This window comes from Erinaceus europaeus, chromosome 9 (assembly GCF_950295315.1).
Source record: "Erinaceus europaeus chromosome 9, mEriEur2.1, whole genome shotgun sequence".
In the NCBI taxonomy this organism is placed as follows: Eukaryota; Metazoa; Chordata; class Mammalia; order Eulipotyphla; family Erinaceidae; genus Erinaceus; species Erinaceus europaeus.
In genome coordinates, this window is record NC_080170.1 from 104,099,266 (window position 1) to 104,119,641 (window position 20,376).

Here is a 20,376-nt window from a genome sequence, read left to right on the forward strand (position 1 = left end):
CAAGGTCCAGGGGGGTGAGGTGACTCCTCTCTCAGCATATCTGGGGCCTCAGTCCCACCCACCACCCTCTTCACCACATATCCCCTTCACCCCTTAAAACACACAATGTTATGCTCACAGTCACTGTTTCTATATTTTCATCATAGCCCCCCTCACCCCCGCCAAAGAGAGAGAGCATCCCCTGCCTGCTTTCCTTGAGCTCCAAGGAACAGTCCTGGTTCTGTCTGTCATGACTAGGTTTTATCACAAAATTGCTTGAAAGAAATGAAGTTTGGGACTTGGTTTGCTCTAGGGATTTTCTTATCACTCAAGAAGCAAAATGTTCAGAACTGACTCTAGTGTGGTGAGCCTGGGTCTAGGAAGTAACCCAGGGTTCGAAGGGTGGTGGGGTGGTGGTAAGGGATGGTAGCACAATGGATATGCAAAAAAGCTTTTGAATCTGAAGTACCAAAAGTCTGAGATTCAATCCCCAGTGCCACCATAAACCATAAATCTGTGTTCTCATGAAAATAATAATAGTAATAATAACCATTTAAAGTTTAGGAACTAAGAGGACTCCCCTGTGAAGATGTGTGAGGTTCATGGTTAGCCCACAATTTCCACTGTGGGATAAGTTCAAGATGATCCAGGCTTGGTATCATTGGCCAACAGGCTAGCTCTGGAGGCTGTTGAAGGTATAAACCATAGGGCTCTGCATAGACTGAGTTCACCCCCACCTAGCCTGACATACTGTAATAGTCAGCGCCTGAGTTCCCTGCAGTTAGTCCCTCCAATTAGTTGTGCCTTTCACCTCCCACCTTCCTCGAAAACCCCAGGTCAGCAACACCTGAACTCCTTACACTATCATTTGTCTTTGTTGCCAATGACCCCCTTTGCCTTGAGAGCTTGTGGGATCCTCCCCACTTGTCCCTCATTTTCCAAACAGCGTGCCTTTCATCACCACCCCCTTCTTTACACTGTAATTATTTGTGCCTTGATGCCATACTAGGCACTGACGGGCAGAGACCTGATTTGGCTTGTTTATATATGCCTCACACCTTCCTGTGGTTTTGGGGGCCACAGTTGAAGGGGTAGGAAGATGAATGAATGACCTTGTGAGGACAGAGTACCACTGTATGTAAGAGTGCTTTCTACCCAAGATCAAGGATCTTGGCTTTTCCTCAGCACTGTGCTAGAAGTTCTAACCAGAACAAGTAGGCAAGAAAACAACACAAAAGGCATTGGAGTGACAGAGGAATAAGTAACATTATATTAATTTGTAGGTGACACAGTTCTGGATAAAAAATATTATTTGTTTATTCTATCTTATTTAATTTTTATCAAAGCACTGTTCAACCCTGGCTTACGGTGGTGCTGAGGATTAAACTTGGGAACTCTGATACCTGAGGGATGAAAGTCTATTTACACAGTGTACTATTTCTCCAGATAATATATTTATAATTTTTAATTATCTTTATTTATTTATCAGATAGAGACAGCCAGAAATTGAGAGGGAGAGAGACAGAGAGATACCTGCAACACCACTTCACCAGTCATAAAGTTTTCCCTCCTACAGATGGAGACCTGAGGCTTGAACTTGAGTCCTTAGACATTGTAACATGCCAGCTCAACAAGGTGTACCACCACTGGGCCTGTTTTTATTTTTGTTTTTAATAAATCATGTTATGAGAAGAAATGAATGAGTTAATCAAAAGAACATGTGGTAACCAAACTATTTTATAATGAGAGCATTAAAAATGATAAGAAAGGAATAAATTTAGCAAAAAATATAAATATATTTCAGAGTACATTCCTTTTTATTTTTATTTTATTTTGTACTATCTTTATTTATTGGATAGAGACAGCTAGAAATCTAGTGGGAAAAGGGAGACAGAGAGGGAGAGAGAGACACCTGCAGCATTGCCTCACCACTTGTGAAGCTCTCCCACTGCAGGTGGAGACCAGGGACTTGAACCTTGCTCATTGTAATGTGTGCACTCAAGCAGGTGTACCACCACCTGGCCCCCTAGCATACACTCTTAAAATCATACAAAATATTGTTGAAAGAAGTTAAGTGTAGCACCTGGCCAAGACGCTACGGGAAGGTTCAGTGATGTGAAGTCTCTGTCTCTCTCTTTCTCTCAATCTGAAGAAGTTGATCCAGAGCAATGAAGTGCCAAGGCCTACAGAAAACAAACTTTGAGAGCATAAAGAATGAAAATATATGGGAGTTGGGCGGTAGCGCACTGGGTGCAAAGCACAAGGACAGACATAAGGATCCCAGTTCGAGCCCCCGGCTCCCCACCTGCAGGGGAGTCGCTTCACAGGTGGTGAAGCAGGTCTGCAGGTGTCTATCTTTCTCTTCTCCTCTCTGTCTTCCCCTCTTCTCTCCATTTCTCTCTGTCCTATCTAACAACAATGACAACAATAACTACAACAACAATAAAACCAACAAGGGCAACAATAGGGAAAATAAATAAATAAATAAATAAAATTTAAAAAATTGTTGGGCAGCCTCCCTGCTCTGATGCTGTGGTCTATTTACATAATCATTGTTTTGCCTGAGACCTGCCCTGCCGGCAGGGTATCGTTTAATGCCACTGGCTAGAACCTTCGCCACAGTTGCTACGGAAGCTTTCTACCTTCCGCTCTTTTCTACACCCCCCTCTCCTAGCCATTTTCTTTTCCCACTTGCCACTTCCAGCTAAAGATATATATAAAGGCATTGTCTCTGATCAAAAGAGGCCTTGCATTGCATTTCCGCCGCCATGAGTTCCTGGTCTCTCTCCCACGTCACTGAGTAAGCAGCAGCCCAGGTTGGCTCTGGTCGAATTCTCTCCAACCCAGAGAGCACGTGCCCGGGAAGAAACACCCTCAACGCTAGCCCGGCAAAAAATGAAAATATATTTCGTGTTGTGAATCAAATGACTGAATATCATTTTTAAATATTTTATTTATTTATTTATTGGATAAGACAGAGAAATTGAGAGGAAGAGAGACAGAGAGACACCTGCAGCCCTGCTTAACCACTTGTGAAGTTTTCCTCCTGCAAGTGACAAAAGGGGCTTGAACATTGTAACATATGTGCTCAACTACTAGATACACCACCACCTGGCCCCAAGACTATTGTCCAAATCTAAACATTCATCCAAATCTCAACTAGATTCTTTAGAGAAATTGATAAATTGATATTAACATTCATATGAAATCCAAGGGGGTTCAGAATAGTCAAGACAATCTTAAAAAAGAAGAATCTTAGGTGACCCATATTTCCTAATTTCAAGTTACGACGTTGAGATGCTGACGTTGAGATGCTGGGGCTCGGTGCCTGCACTATGAATCCACTGCTCCTGGAGGCCATTTTTTCCCTTTTGTTGCCCTTGTTGTTTATCGTTGTTGTTATTATTATTGTTGTCATTGCTGTTGGATAGGACAGAGAGAAATCAAGAGAGGAGGGGAAGACAGAAAGGGAAAGAGAAAGATAGGCACCTGCAGACCTGCTTCATCATCTGTGAAGTGACCCCCCCCCCGCAGGTGCGGAGCCAGGGGCTCGAACCTGGATCCTTACGCCAGTCCTTGTGCTTTGTGCCATGGGTGCTTAACTGGCTGTACTATCACCTAGCCCCCTCTACTTCGTATTATAGTCACCAACATCACTCCATTGCCCATGGATTACGTTCTGTTCTCACAATAAGTAAAATTAAATTTACAGAAAAGTAATAAGCACGAGTCTGTTTGTCTTCTTGCCCTTCCTTTCCTGCTGGAACAGATTCACTACTAAGACAGTATCTGAATTATACTGAAGTACAATGTAAAATGGCAGCACATTTGAAAGTAGAGATACCTTATCCAGTGGGAGATCTTTTCTACACAGCATCCTTGACAGAACCATCTTGCTTCTACTAACTCCAACAATGGCAGGGAATAAGCTCACTTGATGTGTACATATTATATTCCTGGACTAGCCCAGAAGGTTCTTCCATACATGGGACTGAAATATTTCTTCCCAAGGCTCTTCTCATTTATGGCTCTAGTTTTGTTTTCAAAGTCATGCAGAAATGTTTGTTTCTCTTTCACACCACAGCTATTCAGACAGCTATAGATTCCTGAGATTTCAGACCAACAGTTCACCAACTCTTTGCTGGGCAGATGTTTCAGTCAAATTTCTGACTGCAAGCAGTAGAAACACATGCCAGCTCATTTAAGTAGAAAAGACATTTTCACTGAGAGGAAATGGAGAATTGGCAATAAAAAAGTAGAAATAAATCTTGTTTGAGGAGTAGACAGGACATAGGACTTGCGGACAGCCAGAACCATCTTGAAATGTGTCCAGAAGCATCTTTGAAGGGCACTCTAGATATCAGATGGTTCCTGCACTACCACCGGGCAGGATGCCACAACGGTGACTTTAAACTATAAAGTGCTGAGTTAACCATGTCATGGAGGGAGCAGTATCAACTTCTCATGAAATTGCTTAGAAAATCAGGTAACAAAATCAACTTATTAGGTCAACTAGGCTTTCTCTGAAACATCAGGCCCAGGAGGCGCTATGTACAAAATGCATACAGTCCAAATCCTTGGGTTTAAGAGATAGCACAGTGGCTGTGCAACAGTCTTTTATGCCTGAGGTTCTAGGTTCAACCCCCAATACCACCGTAAGCCATATCTGATCAGTGTTCTAGTCTCTCTCTCTCTCTCTCTCTCTCTCTCCAAGAAGGTATCTGTCTGTAGGCCAGGGAGAAGGCCCTAACCAGAGACTATATTGCTTGGCACCTTGATCTCAGACTTCCCTGTCTCTGAAACTATGGGAAACAGTTGCTATTTAAGGCAGTCAGTCTGTGGCATTTTGGTTTGGAAGCCTAAGCTGACTAAAACAGCTGGGTTGGAGGTAAAGTGTTTTCAACTACCTAGAATTTCTACAAAATTAAGCCCCTTGAAAGACATGAAAGCAGAGTCAAGACCTGCGATTTTCCCATCCACATCAGACTTGTTCTCTTGGTGGTGTTTCTTTTCTTTTCTTCCTTTCTTTCTTCCTTCCTTTCTTTCTTTCTTTCTTTCTTTCTTTTTCTTTCTTTTTTTTTTTGTTTATTCCAAAGAGCAGGATACTGAAGATGAGAGAGAGAGAGAGAGAGACTATTCAAGAGAGTACAAGCTGGTGGCATTTTATGAGTCTTCTAAGACAGTAATTGAAAGCTTGGTCCTAGGATGGATACCAGGTTGAGGTGCACATAAGTAACCTAGGACTAGCTTTTAAAGTTGTAGACTCAGGGTTGTACCCTCTGCGAGTCTAATTTTGTCTGTCTGGAGAGGAAGCCTACCCATCTATATTTTGGACAAGTGCCTCAGGAGATGGGATGAGGTAGAGACAAGAATGAGAACCCTGCTCTTGGCAAGATTCTTATTTCAATGAGATACTGAAGAGGAAAATTCCAGACCCAGGGTCATACATCCTCTTCTGGGTTCAGCCTAGACCAGGACCAAGAACTCTTGACCTGCAGGTATTTGTCTCTCTCTTCACAGAAATCATCATGACATGAAACTGGCCAGAGACACTGGGTGGTGCTTCAAGAGGCACTAAGGGTGGGAGTCGGGTGCACAGAAGTTTGCAAAGGGGAAAGGGAGATGGGGGAAGGGCAGAGATTCTGATTGGGAGAAACAGTTTCCATTTTCTGAGACTGCTAAGCTACAGGTAAGCTTCAAAATCAGCAGAAACTAGGAAGAAAGTACAAGTGGGAAGTGAGGTTACACATGGAAAGAATGGCTGAAGTGAGAACCTGACTGGAGACTGACTGTGCAGACAGGGTGAGAGAAGAGACACAGCCCCCACATGGCTGCTACTGGTCCCAAAATGAATGCTGGGATGAGTTAGGTGGTGCTTGAATTTGAGGCTTGCATGGGAAATCTTTCACAAATCCTAAAAACCCAGTAATTCTGGGCATGCTGATATAAACAATAAATGTCCCACTCAGTCATGTGATGGCTTGGTGTGACTTTAAGAGAAGGAGTGAGGGTGCTTGTAAATCATCAGAGAGATGGTTTCATGACTCTCCTGTCATCTCACAGGTGAATGAGAAGATTCTGGCCCAAAGAGAGAGGAAAGACCTACAGAGAAAGAGCTCACCTTACTTCCTCCATCTTGCTGGACCCTCCCACCTCCCTGGTGGCTATATGTTGGGCTCCAGGCAGGTGAAGAGCTGTCTCCCCGGTGAGTCAAGCCAGGATGCGGGCAGCTTGCCTGGGACTCCTCAGCCCATGGTATCAGCCATTGCATCAGAGTCACAGGCATTTCTTGAGGGCAGAGAAGACCTGATGCCAAATGGGCACAGAGTCAGATAAGTGCAGCTACAGGTTAATGCCAGAGGCTGTCCCAGGCCCCACCTAGGATCAAATGCCACCTCAGCACACAGCTCTCAGGCCCCACCCAGGCCAAGCGCTACCCAGGCGTGTAGCTCCTGGGGCCCAGGGTGGGGCCAGGCTGCCCTGGCAGGTGGCAGTGCTTCTCTGCAAGCATTCATTCCATCATGCTGGCTGTGTCATGGCCTTGAGGGAATGGGGGAGTGTCAGATATGTACAAAGTGCTGAGAAATGTGCAGGAACCTCTCACTCTGAAGGGCAGGTGGAAAAACGACTCATGGGGTGGGGACGTTTGGGGTGCAGAAGAAGCCAGGAACAGTTCCAAAGAGGACCTGAGGACAGAAAACTGTAAGTGATGGCTGTGACGTGCCAGTGGGTAGCAGTGGCCCCATCAAGAGCCCAGATGGGACAGCTGAGGACACAGAAGTTTGGTGGTGGAACTGTGGTGTGGAACTATATACCCTGAAACTTCCAATTGCAAATAATAAACAAACAAATAAAGTTTAATACAAAATGTAAAAAAAGCCAAGAATGGATGTCAGGAGCCCAACCACCACACCTCAGCCCAAGGACTCTTCCTCCTCTTTTGGGCCCAGGCACTAGCAGGACTCAGAAGAGAATTGGCTAGACGCCTCCTTAGAGGTGTCTGGAAGAAGCTCAGGCACAAAACTCGAGTTCTGCATGAACCTACAGCAGCATGGGCTCTCAGGAGACATTCCCCCCACCACCAACACACACAGACCCACACACACAAAGGCAGCTGTGCCTGCTTGGTGCCTGCCCCGCCTCCTGGCTTTGCTCTGCTCTTCATACACCCAGACTGTCCTGCCTGCCTTGGGTCAGTGTCCAGATCTCCCAGGAGGCCTGATGCAAATGTTGCCTCCAGCAAGGCAAACCTGCTAACCCTCATCTCTTCTGTCCCCGCCAAATCCACTCTCACTCCCACCAAAGATGGAACAGTCTCTCCCCTCTTTGAATTGCTCTTTGTAGCAACAAACATCCACAGATACAATTTCTCCTCCCCTCAGCCTGAGAGGGTGAATGCCTGGCAGGCAGGGCTGCCAGTCCTTCCAGCTCTAGCACAGTGCTCATAGGCCCACATGTGGCAGGTTCTCTTGAAATATCTACTTCAACAATGGGTGTTCAGATATGCAGAGCTCTGAAAACAAGGAGAGTTGATCAGAATGGATTTTATTTTATTTTTGCCACCAGAAATATTGCTGGGGTCCAGTGCCTGCATGATGAACTTACTGCTCCTGGTGGCTTTTACTATTATTACTACTGGACACAGAGAAACTGAGATGGAAAGGAGAGAGAGAGACAGAGAGAGATGCATGTAGCACTGCTTCACCATTCATGGAGTTCCCCCCCTTCTGCAGGTGGGGACCAGAGGCTTGAGACTATGCCCTTATTCATGGAATCATGTGCACTCAACTGGGTATGCTACCACCCAACCCAAGAAAGGATTTTTTTTTTAATTTATTCCCTTTTGTTGCCCTTGTTGTTTATTGTTGTAATTGTTATTGATGTCATTGTTGTTGGATAGGACAGAGAGAAATGGAGACAGGAGGAGAAGACAGAGAGAGAGGGGAGAGAAAGACAGTCACCTGCAGACCTGCTTCACCACTTGTGAAGCGACTCCCCTGCAGGTGGGGAGCCGGGGCTTGAACGAGATCCTTACTCTGGTCCTTGCGCTTTGTGCCACATGCGCTTAACCCACTGTGCTACCGCCCGGCTCCCTGGATTTTTTTAGAAGTATTTTTGAGCACTTAACTGGAAAGCAACAAAGTTTGGAGGTTTGTGAAAGGAAGCAATGTGTCAGGAGGTAGGAGTGGAGCGCTGGCGAAGGATTGTGCCTTGGGAATGAGAGGGTGGGAACATAAGGGCTTGGACTCAGGGACTCTCAGGCTCCTAGGTGTCCTGCCCAGCCAAGAAGCCCTTCACTTCAGTCCATCCAGGTTCACTCTCCAACTGGATGCTCAAACTGGAAGCACAGAAACTCTGGCTCACAGGCATAGAAATAAGTTTCTAGGTCTTAGAAAAGTCTTTGATATTATAAAATTTGCCTTCCAGATACGCTAGATCATGTCAAGTCTTAAATGTGTTCAAAAGTTTCTCATTTTCAGCATACGGCAACTCTGCATGGCCTTCAAAACCATGCTAGGCCCCATCAGCCTACCAAGTAACTGTGCTCTTTTTACTTTCTCTAAAGCCTATTGATTGGGGTCAGGTGGTAGCACATCTGGTTGAGTGCATATGTTACAGTGCGCAAGGACCTGGGTTTGAGCCCCCGGCCCCCACCTTCAGAGGGAAAGCTTTGCAATGGGCGAAGATTGCAGGTGTTTCTCGGTCCCTTCCCATCACTCCCATTCCTCTTGATTTCTGGATGTCTCTATCCAATACATAAGTAAAGGTATTTCAAACATATTCTTAAATAGAGAGTCTATTTATGAATGAGAGAGGGAGGGAGGGAGAGAGAGAGAAAGCATGAGAGAGCACACCAGAGCATCACTCTGGCATAAGCAATGCTGGAGAGTGAATTTAGTACCTCACACACACAAGTTGAGGTCTCAATCCACAGCACCCCCTCCTGGGTCTTATCTTCTCTCTCTTTCTTCCATGTTCTTTGTGTCACAGGACATTTGCACAAGCTGTTCTCTAGAATGCTGACTCAATTACAGTAGTGCTGTAATACTTCTCAGTGTGGAAGTGAAGGGCCTGGGAGGAGGAGGAGGAGGAGGAGACACGAATGATGATCATGAGGGACCAGAAAGATAATTGTGGCAACCTGAAAACTAGCTGGTCACCACATTAAGCACTTTGCAGAACTGCAAGGGGGAGGAAAAGGGAAAGGATACTGATTTGGGGGGCAAAGGGGACTCCTCTTGGAGAAAGGAAGAAAGAGTAATAGTTAAGGTTTGACCTGCATGACCTGGGGAAAGATTGCCACTTCACCCCAACCCCACCCCCAGCCTGGGTATCTGCACTAAGAGACTTGCTTACAAGTGAACTGGAGTCAGGAGATGCACACACTTGCAGCACAGTCTGGCTCCTAGGAAAGCAAGTGATAAATGTTGGCTTTTCCTAGCACTGCTGTAAGCCAGTAAGAATTACATGCCGAGCACAGCTGTTTCTCACTGCAACATCCGCACAGGCTGTTGCCATATTGCACTGTGCTGGCCAAGGTCAGAGAAGCTGCCCAGCTGTCTCTGCTTCACAAAGCTGGGTGCATGGACACCTGGATGATAACAACACCCAGCTGGGCCTCATGCTCTTAAGTTGTGAGGACTGAGGTATTATTCAAGCTGTGATGTCCTAGGGATGGGCATGTGGGACCCAAGTCTGGGTTGAAGTGGAGCTGGCTCCTAGTTGCCACTCCCTTCTTGCCTCAGTATCCCTGGGCTGGTTTTCACCGCTCTGATGGGAGGTCATAGACTTCCCAGCTCTCTCAGGTTGACTGAGCAGAGGATAAAATCTGGTTGCCAAGGAGCCTGGTTGACAGTTGCAAAAATGGGAGCCTCAGCAGCTTTACCTCAGTGGCTTCTTGCAACCTTGGGTAACCACTGCAAAAAGGTGCTGGGCTTGGTCCAAGGATGAGGTGGAGAGTCAGTCAGCCCTGCTTGCCCTGTCAACCTCAGCTGGCTTCACCATAGACCACTGAGTAGCACCCTCCCCTGCTGGGCGCTGTGGGAACATTGACATCATTGGCATCTTGAGTGAGAAGGGGGGATTCTGCTGGGCCCTGGGAGAAAGCAGGTAGGTTCTGTCCACATGACACTATGTATGTGACTTGCGGGACTGATGCACTGAGACATCCTGTCAGAGCCCAACAGTGCATGGTATGTGTGTGTGTGGGGGGGGTGGGACCAGGCAATGACCAAAAGTCGGGGGGGGGGGGTTGTTGTGAATAACCTGAGGTGAACTGAGGTGATTTGAGATGGATGCCCTGTTTTCATAATGGACCCTTTCATCTTGGGAATCTGGGGGAAGCTGAATTCCAAAACTCAAGTCTAGACATGAATTGATGGTGCTCCTGCTCACTGGTTTATTTATTTATTTCCCTCAGAGTTGACACTGGGGTTCAGTGCGTTCACAAGAAATTCTCAGTTCTTGGGAGCCATGTTTACCTTTTTTTTTTTTTAATGTATTTTTGATAAAGCAGACAAACTGAGAGAGGAGTGGGAGACAGAAAGAGAGAGAAGGAGAGGAGGAGGGAAGAAGGGAGAGAAGGAGAGGGAAAGGAGGGAGGAGGGGAGGGGGAGAAGGAGGGAGAGAGAGAGAAAAAGAGAGACAGAGAGAGGCCTGCAGCACTGCTTAACGCCCCATGATCTGTTGCAGATAGGGACCAGGGACTTTAACCTGGGTCCTTGTGCAGGTACTCTCAATCTGAGTGCCACTGCTCAGCCCTCTTTTGTTCAGTTTGCACCATTCTAGGTTGCTCAGCAAGCAAGGCTCCTGAGTTTGCCTATGAAGGGCGCACCCTAGCTCGGAAGAGAGAAGAAAGGAAGTTGCCAGCTTCCTGCTCACAGAGGATTCTAGGCAGGGAGCAGCGAGGGCTCATTCTGGGGGCCTACACCCTTTTTGTCTTCCTCTACCTCCCCATGGGAGGCAAGCCCAGTCATGTCCGAGACCAGGCAGGCGGCCTCGTGCCTCTTTTTTCACCTCCATTTCATGTGCGCTTGGTCCTGGCCAGTTTCGGACGCTTTCATCAGTTCCTGAAACCACCCCCCTCCCTGTGGTTTCCCAGAGCCCGCGGGCAGGCCCAGGCTAACAGGGCCGGGCCTGGGGAGTCTGGGCAACAATAAACACGGCAGCCTGGGGACCTCTGGGGGCCTCTGCTCTGCCCAGGCAGGCCCTGTCTCCCAGGGAGTGAGCGTAGAGGCCCCCAGCTGCAGGATGGGAGGGGGGGCTCTAAAAGACTTCAGTCCTCCCCACCCCCCCTCACCCCCACCCCCCACCCCCGACTCTCTTCTATTTCTCTCTCTGTGAGCTCTGCAAACCCAGCCTGGGAGCCTGAGCAACTGTCTGCAAGATAGGATGGGGCAGGCCAGCTGGAGCCTTTGTGGTGGTGTCGCAAGGAGGCCTCTCAGACAGAACAGGAAAGCAGGCCAGAGAAGGCTGAGGATAGAGTTGTCTAAGGAAAGCAGACACAAATCACAAACACTCAAAGCAAGCAAGAAAGGAGTAAGGGCATAGAAGCCCAGGTGCCCTCTGTGAACCACTGGGGACCCCTGATTCATAGCCTGCTCCCACCCCCACTGCCTTTGTTCTCTGTGCCAAGGGACCAGGAAGAGGCCTGATTCTTCAAGAAACAGCAGAGTGCTAACTAAGCCTTCTGCCCTCTCCCCCCACCCAAAGCCTTGAACAAGGAAGCAGGTGCCTCACCTTCCTCTTCTGCAAAATGGAGACCTGCCTCCTTGCTAGAGTCATGGTAAAGGTTAACTGATGTCATGCTTCTTTACATACTCGGTGCATAGTACGTTTTACACATTGGGACTGGACAGTGACACACATGAGACAGCCCCTGGTCCCCACCAGCAAGGGGAAGCTTCACGAGTGGTAAAGCAGTGCTGCAGGCATTTCTCTCTTACTCTCTATCTCTCTCTTCCCTTTCAATTTCTCTGCCTCTGTCCAAAATAAATAAAATAGGGACCAGGTGGTGGCACGCCTGGTTGAGCACACATGTTACAATGCACTTAGACTCAGGTTCAAGCCCCTGGTCCCCACCTGCAGGGGGAAAGCTTTGCAAGTGGTGAAGCAGGGCTGCAGGTGTCTCTCTTTCTTTCTCCCTTACTATCTCCTCCTCCCCTCTCAATTTCTGGCTGTCTCTAGCCAATAAATAAAAAAGATAATAATTTAAAAATAAATAATATATATATAGACTTTACATAGTCACAATTATCCCCTAATCAACTATTACACACTCACTCCCTTTTTCTATAAGTATTTATTTATTTAATGAAAGATAGTATAAACCAGAGCAGCACTGTAGCTTATGTAGTGATGGGGATTGAACTCAGAGCCTCAGGCCTGTATGTCCTGAGCTCTGCCACTGGGCCACCACTGCAACCTCGCTCCTTTTAAAGCCCGCCCTTGGAAAGCAAGCTCCCACTTGCACACTCGAGCCACTTTGTGAGTGACTCCACCTTAGCCATGATCTCAGGTGGGAAATTTTCTATGTAAATTGTATGGTAAAATAGACCAAAGAAACCATCCTTTCAGAGAATCACCATATTCTTCTTATTTTAGAATATGTGTATAAACATATGAACACAGACACAAAGTGGCATGGGATAGAGAGAGAAGAGTTAAGTTTTTCTCCTTTTACAATGAGGATATTCATGTCAGAAAGATTAAGTGACCTGAACAGAGTTACATGGCTAATGTGCTTCACTAAAGAAATGCTCAGGAATCTGTATTTCTCTGAAGCAGTTGGGGGGGGGGGGGGAGAAAGAAGTAAAATTGACGTACCTTTAAAGTTACTTAGGTTCTTTTTTTATTCTTTATTTTTATTATAGATTTAATATTGATTTGCAATTGTATAAAATAACAGGGGGTATAATTATTCCACACCTTTCCCACCAGCAGACTTCTGTGACCCCATTCCCTCCACTGGAAACTTCATTAGTTCTCCGAAGGTCACTAATAAGGGTTGACTATTATTTCTATAACTATCTATTTATCTATTTATACATTTATCTATTTGCCCCCCCCTTTTTTTTCCTATGGTCCTGCCTTCTCATCCTTTCTAAGTCACACCTACCACTTCTAAGTGTCCTCCACCTTTTATATTTTTCCCCTCTCATCACTCTGGGTCCTGATGGAATTGGAGTTCAGAGCCCTCTGGTCATCTTCTTCAAACATTTACCCTTCTGGAAGTATGGACCAAAATTCTTTATGGGGTGAAGAAGGTGGAAGGTCTGGCTTCTGTAATTGTTTCTCTGCTAGACATGGGCATTGGCAGGTGGATCCATACCCCTAGCCTGTTTCTATCTTTCCCTAGTGTTAGGTTCCCTTTTAAAAAAAAAATAGCATCTTGCTATCTGGAAAAGGCAGATCTCAATTCTCCATCCATGTGCTTCCACCCACCCTGTGCTCTGGTGATGCTCATATTCAAACTCCTTGCCCAGGTTCCTGGAACAGCCAAGTCAGAACAGCTGTCACCCTGGCTGGAAAAAAAAAAATTTTTTTGTTTTCCTCCTAAAGACACCACAGGGTTAGATACCCCCAGCCTCCTCCTACAGCTCTGCCTTACTTTCTCTGCAATTTCAAGTCACGTTCGCAGCAGTGAGAGATCATGACTATGACAGCCCTTGCCCACAGGGACCATGATTTACATCATAGACCATCGTCTCACTCACAGCTGATTTGCTTTTTTCCACAGCCCTGCGAGGTGGGCATGTTCTCAGTCCTATTTCACAGAAACAGTTCAGCATTAGGACAGTCTCCTCATTGTGACCAGGGTTCTTTCTCTGAACTGCAGCACCATTTCAAGGCACTGTGCTGAGTGCCATGGGTGGACCTCACCTGCCATTACTCAGTATGACCAAATCAATCTTCTCCAAATAGATCTAATAACAAAGTTTTTGCTTTGCATTCCTCTGAGAGGAGGGACACATTTTGGAAAAGAAATCTGAAGAAGAATAGTCATGTTTTGTAGACATTAGTATTTTTTTGTCCTGTGATAGTGTAGCTTCCTCTGGAAAAATCCAACCAACACATCTGTTTCTAGTATTGAGAAACTTCCAAATGTTGACCATGTGTCTGATGCCTGTGTGGTCAGATGAGTGATGATTCTGAGTGTCCACAACTTATTTCCATGTTAAAATAATTCCACGCTTGGCTACATTTCACTTACACACAATTGTGCACCTGTTAAAATAGGTCATTTTTCACTGTTCATCTCCCAGATTCCATGGGTATGGGTGGGAACCCCCAACAAATGCAACCTGAAGGTCACAAAGGGAATTTTTTCCTGTTGAGTGATCCTGGTTGGTCCAGCCCACTGGGTCCCTCACTTCCACAGTTCTATGAAACCAAGGAAGGTCACTTTGGCTGAGAGTGGGGGTGGGATCAAATCTTAGCCCTGCAGCATTGTGGGAATTTGTATGGGCTTTTCCCCTCCCAACTGTTCCATGACATTCAAATGTCTAGAAATATTTGTCCTATGCTGGTGCACTGAGCTGTAAAGACTTAGTAACTTCCTCCTTTGTACCCAATGAGAAGATTAATAATAATAATAGTAATAATAATAATAATAATAATGCAATGTTTCAGAGAGAGAAACTCTAGCATCTAAGGCTTTGTAACTTTAACAAAGTGCATTATCTTTGCCACACCTTTTAAGGCTGATCAGAAAATGGGCAAAAAAACGCTTCTATCATGACAATGAGACCTTATTTTTCCTGCCTGAGAGCTGGTGGATTTCCAGAGACTCAAGTGTCTTAAGTCAGTATCAGCATTCTATTTATGATTTTTTATAGATATTTTAATTTACTTTTTCTTAGAGACAGAGAGACGTTGAGAGAGGGGCAGGGGAGATAGAGAGGAAAAGAGACAAAGAGACACCTGCAGCCCTGCTTTACCACTTATGAAGTTTTCCCCCTGAAAGTGGGGACCAGAGGCTTGAACCCTGTTCTGTGTACTGTAAAGTAAGTGCTTTACCAGGCGCACCACCACTCGGCCCCCAGACTATTTCTAATTTCTATGTGTCTCTATGTGATCTGTTGTAAATGTGGGGCCTGGAGTTCTAGAGAGGCAGACCTATCACCCTTAGCGAAATTGATGGCAAGTGCAGGAAAATCCAAATCCCAAAGGAGACCTCAGATTCTGGACCTGTGCAGGGACTACTACCACCACCACCCCCAAACTCCCCGCTCTGTACACGCTCGTGAACACACACACACACACACACACACACACACACACACACACACACACACGTTGTGTAAACCTGCCTTGACTTGCTAGTCTTCTGGGCAATTTACTTGAAAAGAAGTCAGTTGGGGGTCGGGTGGGGTGCGGTGGTGGTGCAGCTGGCTAAGCGCACGTGGCGCAAAGTGCAAGGACCAGCATTAAGAATTCCGGTTCAAGCCCCTGGCTCCCCACCTGCAGGGGAGTCGCTTCACAAGCGGTGAAGCAGGTCTTCAGGTTTCTGTCTTTCTTTCCCCCTCTTTGTCTTCCCCTCCTCTCTTCATTTCTCTCTGTCCTATCCAACAACGAACAACATCAACAATAACAATAATAACCACAACAAGGACAACAAAAGGGGGAATGGCCTCCAGGAAGAGTGGATTCATGGTGCAGGCACTGAGCCCCAGCAATAACCCTGGAGGCAAAAAAGAAAAAAGAAAGTCAAATGGGGGGGAGCGGTGTACCCAGTTAGGCACACATATCACCACTCCCCACCAGCAGGGGGCACACTTCAGGATAGGTGAAACAGATTTACAGATTTGCGGGAATCTCTCTTCCTTTCTGCTCAATTCCTATCTATCCTATCTAATAAAGATAGAAAGGAAAAGATAAAAAGGAAAAAAAATGGCTGCTGGGAGCAGTGGATTCATAGTGCAGGTAGTGCAGGCACCAAGCTCCAGCAATAACCCTGATGGCAATTTTAAAAGGGAGGGGAGGGGTGCGGGGGAAAGTACGGTCTTGGGCCCAGAGAATGGGAAGCCCCTGAGCCCTGTGGCCTTGTAGGCTGTATCAGATATGTCGCAGGTCTCCTACAAAGGCTTCCATCCATCCTCTCAGGCAGCTGCAGGACCATTAATATGCATGTAAATCCCAAGCCCAAGAATAGTCTCTCTGTAGGCCAGAGAGATAGCTCACCTGGGAGGATGTCTGCTGTGGTATCTTTCCAGCTCTCCCTCTCTCTACAAACTAAAAAAAAAAAAAAAAAAAATCCCCAAGCAATGAACCCCCAGCGATGACATAAATAAGTAAAAATAGACTATATTATATGCAATGGAATCCACTGAGAGAAAGAGAGAGAGAGAATGAGATTGTATCATTTGGAATAAAATAGATGAAACCAGAGGTGATCATTTGAGTGAAATTACTAAGGTGAGGGACAACCACTAGGTGGTTTTGTTCATATGTGGAATATAAATGACTTCGAAAAAAAAAAAAACAGGAGTGGGTTAACCATATTGTCTCTTGCACAATGTGTGAAAGGAGTGGGTTAACCATAACCAGATCATCGTTTGCATAATATGTGAATTAAGATGGTAAAGGGGAGGGTGGGATGAGGGGTGAGGTATGTGGTGACATGTTTGGGTAAGAAAATGCTCCTGAGCTCTGATATTTATATAACACAATGTCAAATAATTACTAAAATAAGAGATTAACTTCAATGTGTTTTTTTTTCTCCCTGAAACAGAATTTTTAGAAAGAGATAAAAGAAGATGAGTTGGGGGCTGGATGGCAGCACACTTGTTTAAGTGCACGCATTACAGTGGGCAAGGAACCGAGATCAAAACCCTGGTCCGCACCTATAGGGGGAAATCTTTGCAAGTGGTGAAGCAGTGCTGCAGATCTCTCTCTCCCTCTCCCTCTCCCTCTCCCTCTACAAAATGTAGACACAAATAGTAATTGTGGGGGGGGGGTGGCTATGTCAAGGGTCTTAACAGTTAATTGTTGCACAATTCTTCTTCAAGTCACCAGTGGCGTACACCTACACATACATGTTATTATATGTCAATTATGTAGCAATAAAACTGGAACAAAATAATGCCTTATATATTGTTTAATGTATATATATTATTGTCACCAGGGTTATTGCTGGGGCTTAGTACCAGTACTACAAATCCACTGCTCTTGTCACCCATTATTTTCTTTACTTTTTCTTTCTATTTTATTTGATAGGACAGAAGGAAATTGGAACAGTAGGGGCAGAGAGAGATGGAGAGAGAAAGGTAGACACCTGCTGACCAGCTTCACTGCTCATGAGGCATCATCTCAACAGATGAGGAGTGGGGGCCTGAACCTGGGTCCTTATGCGTGGTAATGTGTGCACTCAACCAGGTGTGCCACCACCCGGCCCCCTGTTTAATATATTTTAAGTACATATGTAGTATATGCATTTACAAGCATAGTCTTTGGACAAGCAGTGCTGGTTTTACCAGGAAATAATGAAAACTAGAGAACCCCAGTCCTCTGGAACCAGAATCTGCATTTTAAATAAGACATTCAGGGAACTTCTATGAATAATGAAGTTTGATAAACACTGACCTATACCATGAAAAGCACTTCGATCTGGGGATTGACACAGTGTTGGAGCTCTGAATCTAGAGGCTTGAGGCTCTGAGTTCAACCCCTGGCACTCACTGTATATGTATATTCTCTCTCTCTCTCTCTCTCCCCCTCTCTCTCAAAATATGTAATAAGTAAATATTTTTAAAAGGGGGAGTCAGGCGGTAGCACAGCAGGTTAAGTACACGTGGCGTGAAGCACAAGGACTGGTGTAAGGATCCCAGTTCGAGCCCCTGGCTCCCCACCTGCAGGGGAGTTGCTTCACAGACGGTGAAGTAGGTCTGCAGGTGTCTATCTTTCTCTCCCCCTCTCTGTCTTCCCCTCCTTCTTGATTTCTCTCTGTCCTAGCCAATGACAACAACTGTTGGTATGCATGAGACCCCTTCTGTTTCATTTGGTTTAAAACCCCCTGCTTAACACTATTCTATTTACATAACCACTGCATTCTATTTACATAACCACTGTTAACACGTTCCACCCTCCCTCCAGGGCACTGTGGTTCAGTGATAGGATTCTCGCCTGTTCTGCCCCTTCTTTGTCACACTCTGATTTTCACCAGTCACTTTTCTCTCCACCCTCTCTATGTCACATCCTGTTTCCACCCTACTTGGCAAGTATATATAAAGACAGCATTGTGAGTTTTACGGTACTTTACCTTGAGTTTAGCTTAGCTCGTCTTAGATTGTGCTGCGTCCTGCATGAATAAAGAGATACTGCCTACAGCTCAACTATGAGTCCCTGGTCGTCTGTTACCTGCCCGTGAAGCCAACCCGCCGAAAACAACATAACCCGTCAAAAACAACAAACAACAACAACAATAATAACCACAACAATGATAAAACAACAAAAGCAACAAAAGGGGAAAAATTGGTCTTAGGAGCAGTGGATTTGTGGTGCAGGCATCAAGCTCCGGCAATAACCCTGGAGGCAAAAAAAAAACAACAAAAAAACAAAACCACTTTCCAAAAGCAGGATTCAACTACCTATAGTAAAGAACTTGAATTGCTTTTGTGTGTCAATGAATGAAAATTTGAAATCCTGTAAGAGAAAAGAGGGAGACCTATAAATAGAAAAAATTAATCAAATAGTAATAAGACCTGGTTAAAGAGAAAGGAGAAAGGGAGTTTAGGGGGCCAGGCAGTGACCTACTTGGCAGAACACACATGTAACAATGTACAAGGGCCCAGGTTCAAGCTCATTGTCCCCACCTGCAAGGGGAAAGCTTCATGAGCAGTGAGGCAGTGCTGCAGGAGTCTCACTTTCTCTCTCCCTATTTCCCACTATCCTCTTTGTTTCATTGTATATCTTTTTTTAAAAAACAACCGTTATTTATTTATTTATTGCCTTCAGGGTTGTTACTAGGGCTCAGTGACTGCACTACGAATCCACTGCTCCTGGAGGCCATTTTTTCCCATTTTGTTGCCCTTGTTGTTTATCACTATTGTTGTTGTTATTGCTGTCATTGTTATTAGATACGACAGAGAGAAATGGAGAGTGGAGGGGAAGACAGAGAGGCAGAGAGAGAGACACCTGCAGACCTGCTTCACCACTTGTGAAGCGACCCCCTGCAGGAGGGTAGCTGGGGGCTTGAACCAGGACCCTTATGCCCGTCCTTGTGCTTCACACCATGTGCACTTAACCTGCTGCGCTACTTGCCCAGCCCCTGGTTTCACTGTATATCTATCCAATAAAAAAATTAACTATTCTTTAAAGGTTTATTTTAAAAAAAAAGAATGGGCATTTAATTCATAAAAAGCAATGTCAGGAGCCAGGTGATAGTGCATCCCATTGAGTGCACATGGGTTTGAAGCCCCTGCCCCCCACCTGCAAGGGTGATGATGCTACCTCTGTAGCTCCCTCTCTATTTCCCCATCCCCCTCCTCAATTTCTCTCTGTCTTATCAAATATTTTAAAGAAAAAATAATGGCCACTGAAGAGGTGGATTTGTAGTATTGGCTCTGATACCCCAGCAATAACCCTGACGGCAAAAAAATTTTTGAAAGAAAAATAAAAGCAATCTAAGAGCTAAAGTGAAATTGTTGGGAGGTGCCAGTTGGGCAATGCAGACAATAGCCCCCCACGTTTTATGTGTCTGAGCATATCATCAGAACATGGACCACTGGGGCCAAAGAGGTGGTTCAGTACTTGTATGCCCGAGGCCCTAGGTTTGACGCACCACACCACAAAAAAGCAGCAAAGACAAAAATCACTGGAACCGTGTGGATGACAAAGCAATGTTTTGTGTTTTATTTCTCTGTATGTGTTTCTCATTCCAGTTGTCTGTATCTCACTCTCATAACAATACAGAGGCCAGTGAGTAGCACAGCAGTTGTGTAAAAGACCTGCAGACATACTTACCTGGCAGGGGAAAAACCATGATCATGAAGGTGGTTTTCCCAGAGCAAGGCTTACCCATTGCACTCTGGCTGTGCTGACACCTGTGATTTCCCCAAATGTTGGGAATTCGACTGTATAATTTGTGGGGGGACTGCATTCGTGCTCTCCCCTGGAAAAAAAAAAAGACTTAACAGACAGAACATCCCAGGCTCAATCTCCAGAACCACTAAGAGTCAGAGTTAAGGGGTGCTCTGGGCCATAGTAAACAAGCAAATAAATAAGTAAATAAATAAATGAAAGTGGCCCCTGGAGGTGATGAAGTACGTGTATGTAAGTCTGCTTCAATCTTCAGAAAATTAAAAACAAACAAAAAAGGACATGGGACTGCTGAGGTGAAGATCTTGGTTCCTGTCATTGTCACTCTTTCCTTAGAGAGCCACTCCTTCCTAGAACAAT

General features: G+C 45.5%; 1 non-coding gene across 1 annotated transcript; it reads left to right on the forward strand.

The window, feature by feature from the left end:
- The first annotated feature begins 19,933 nt into the window (after positions 1-19,933).
- LOC132540514 (U1 spliceosomal RNA) lies at positions 19,934-20,092 on the forward strand. Its single transcript, XR_009551724.1, has one exon. It is a non-coding gene; the product is annotated as a U1 spliceosomal RNA (small nuclear RNA).
- Positions 20,093-20,376: the final 284 nt, after the last annotated feature.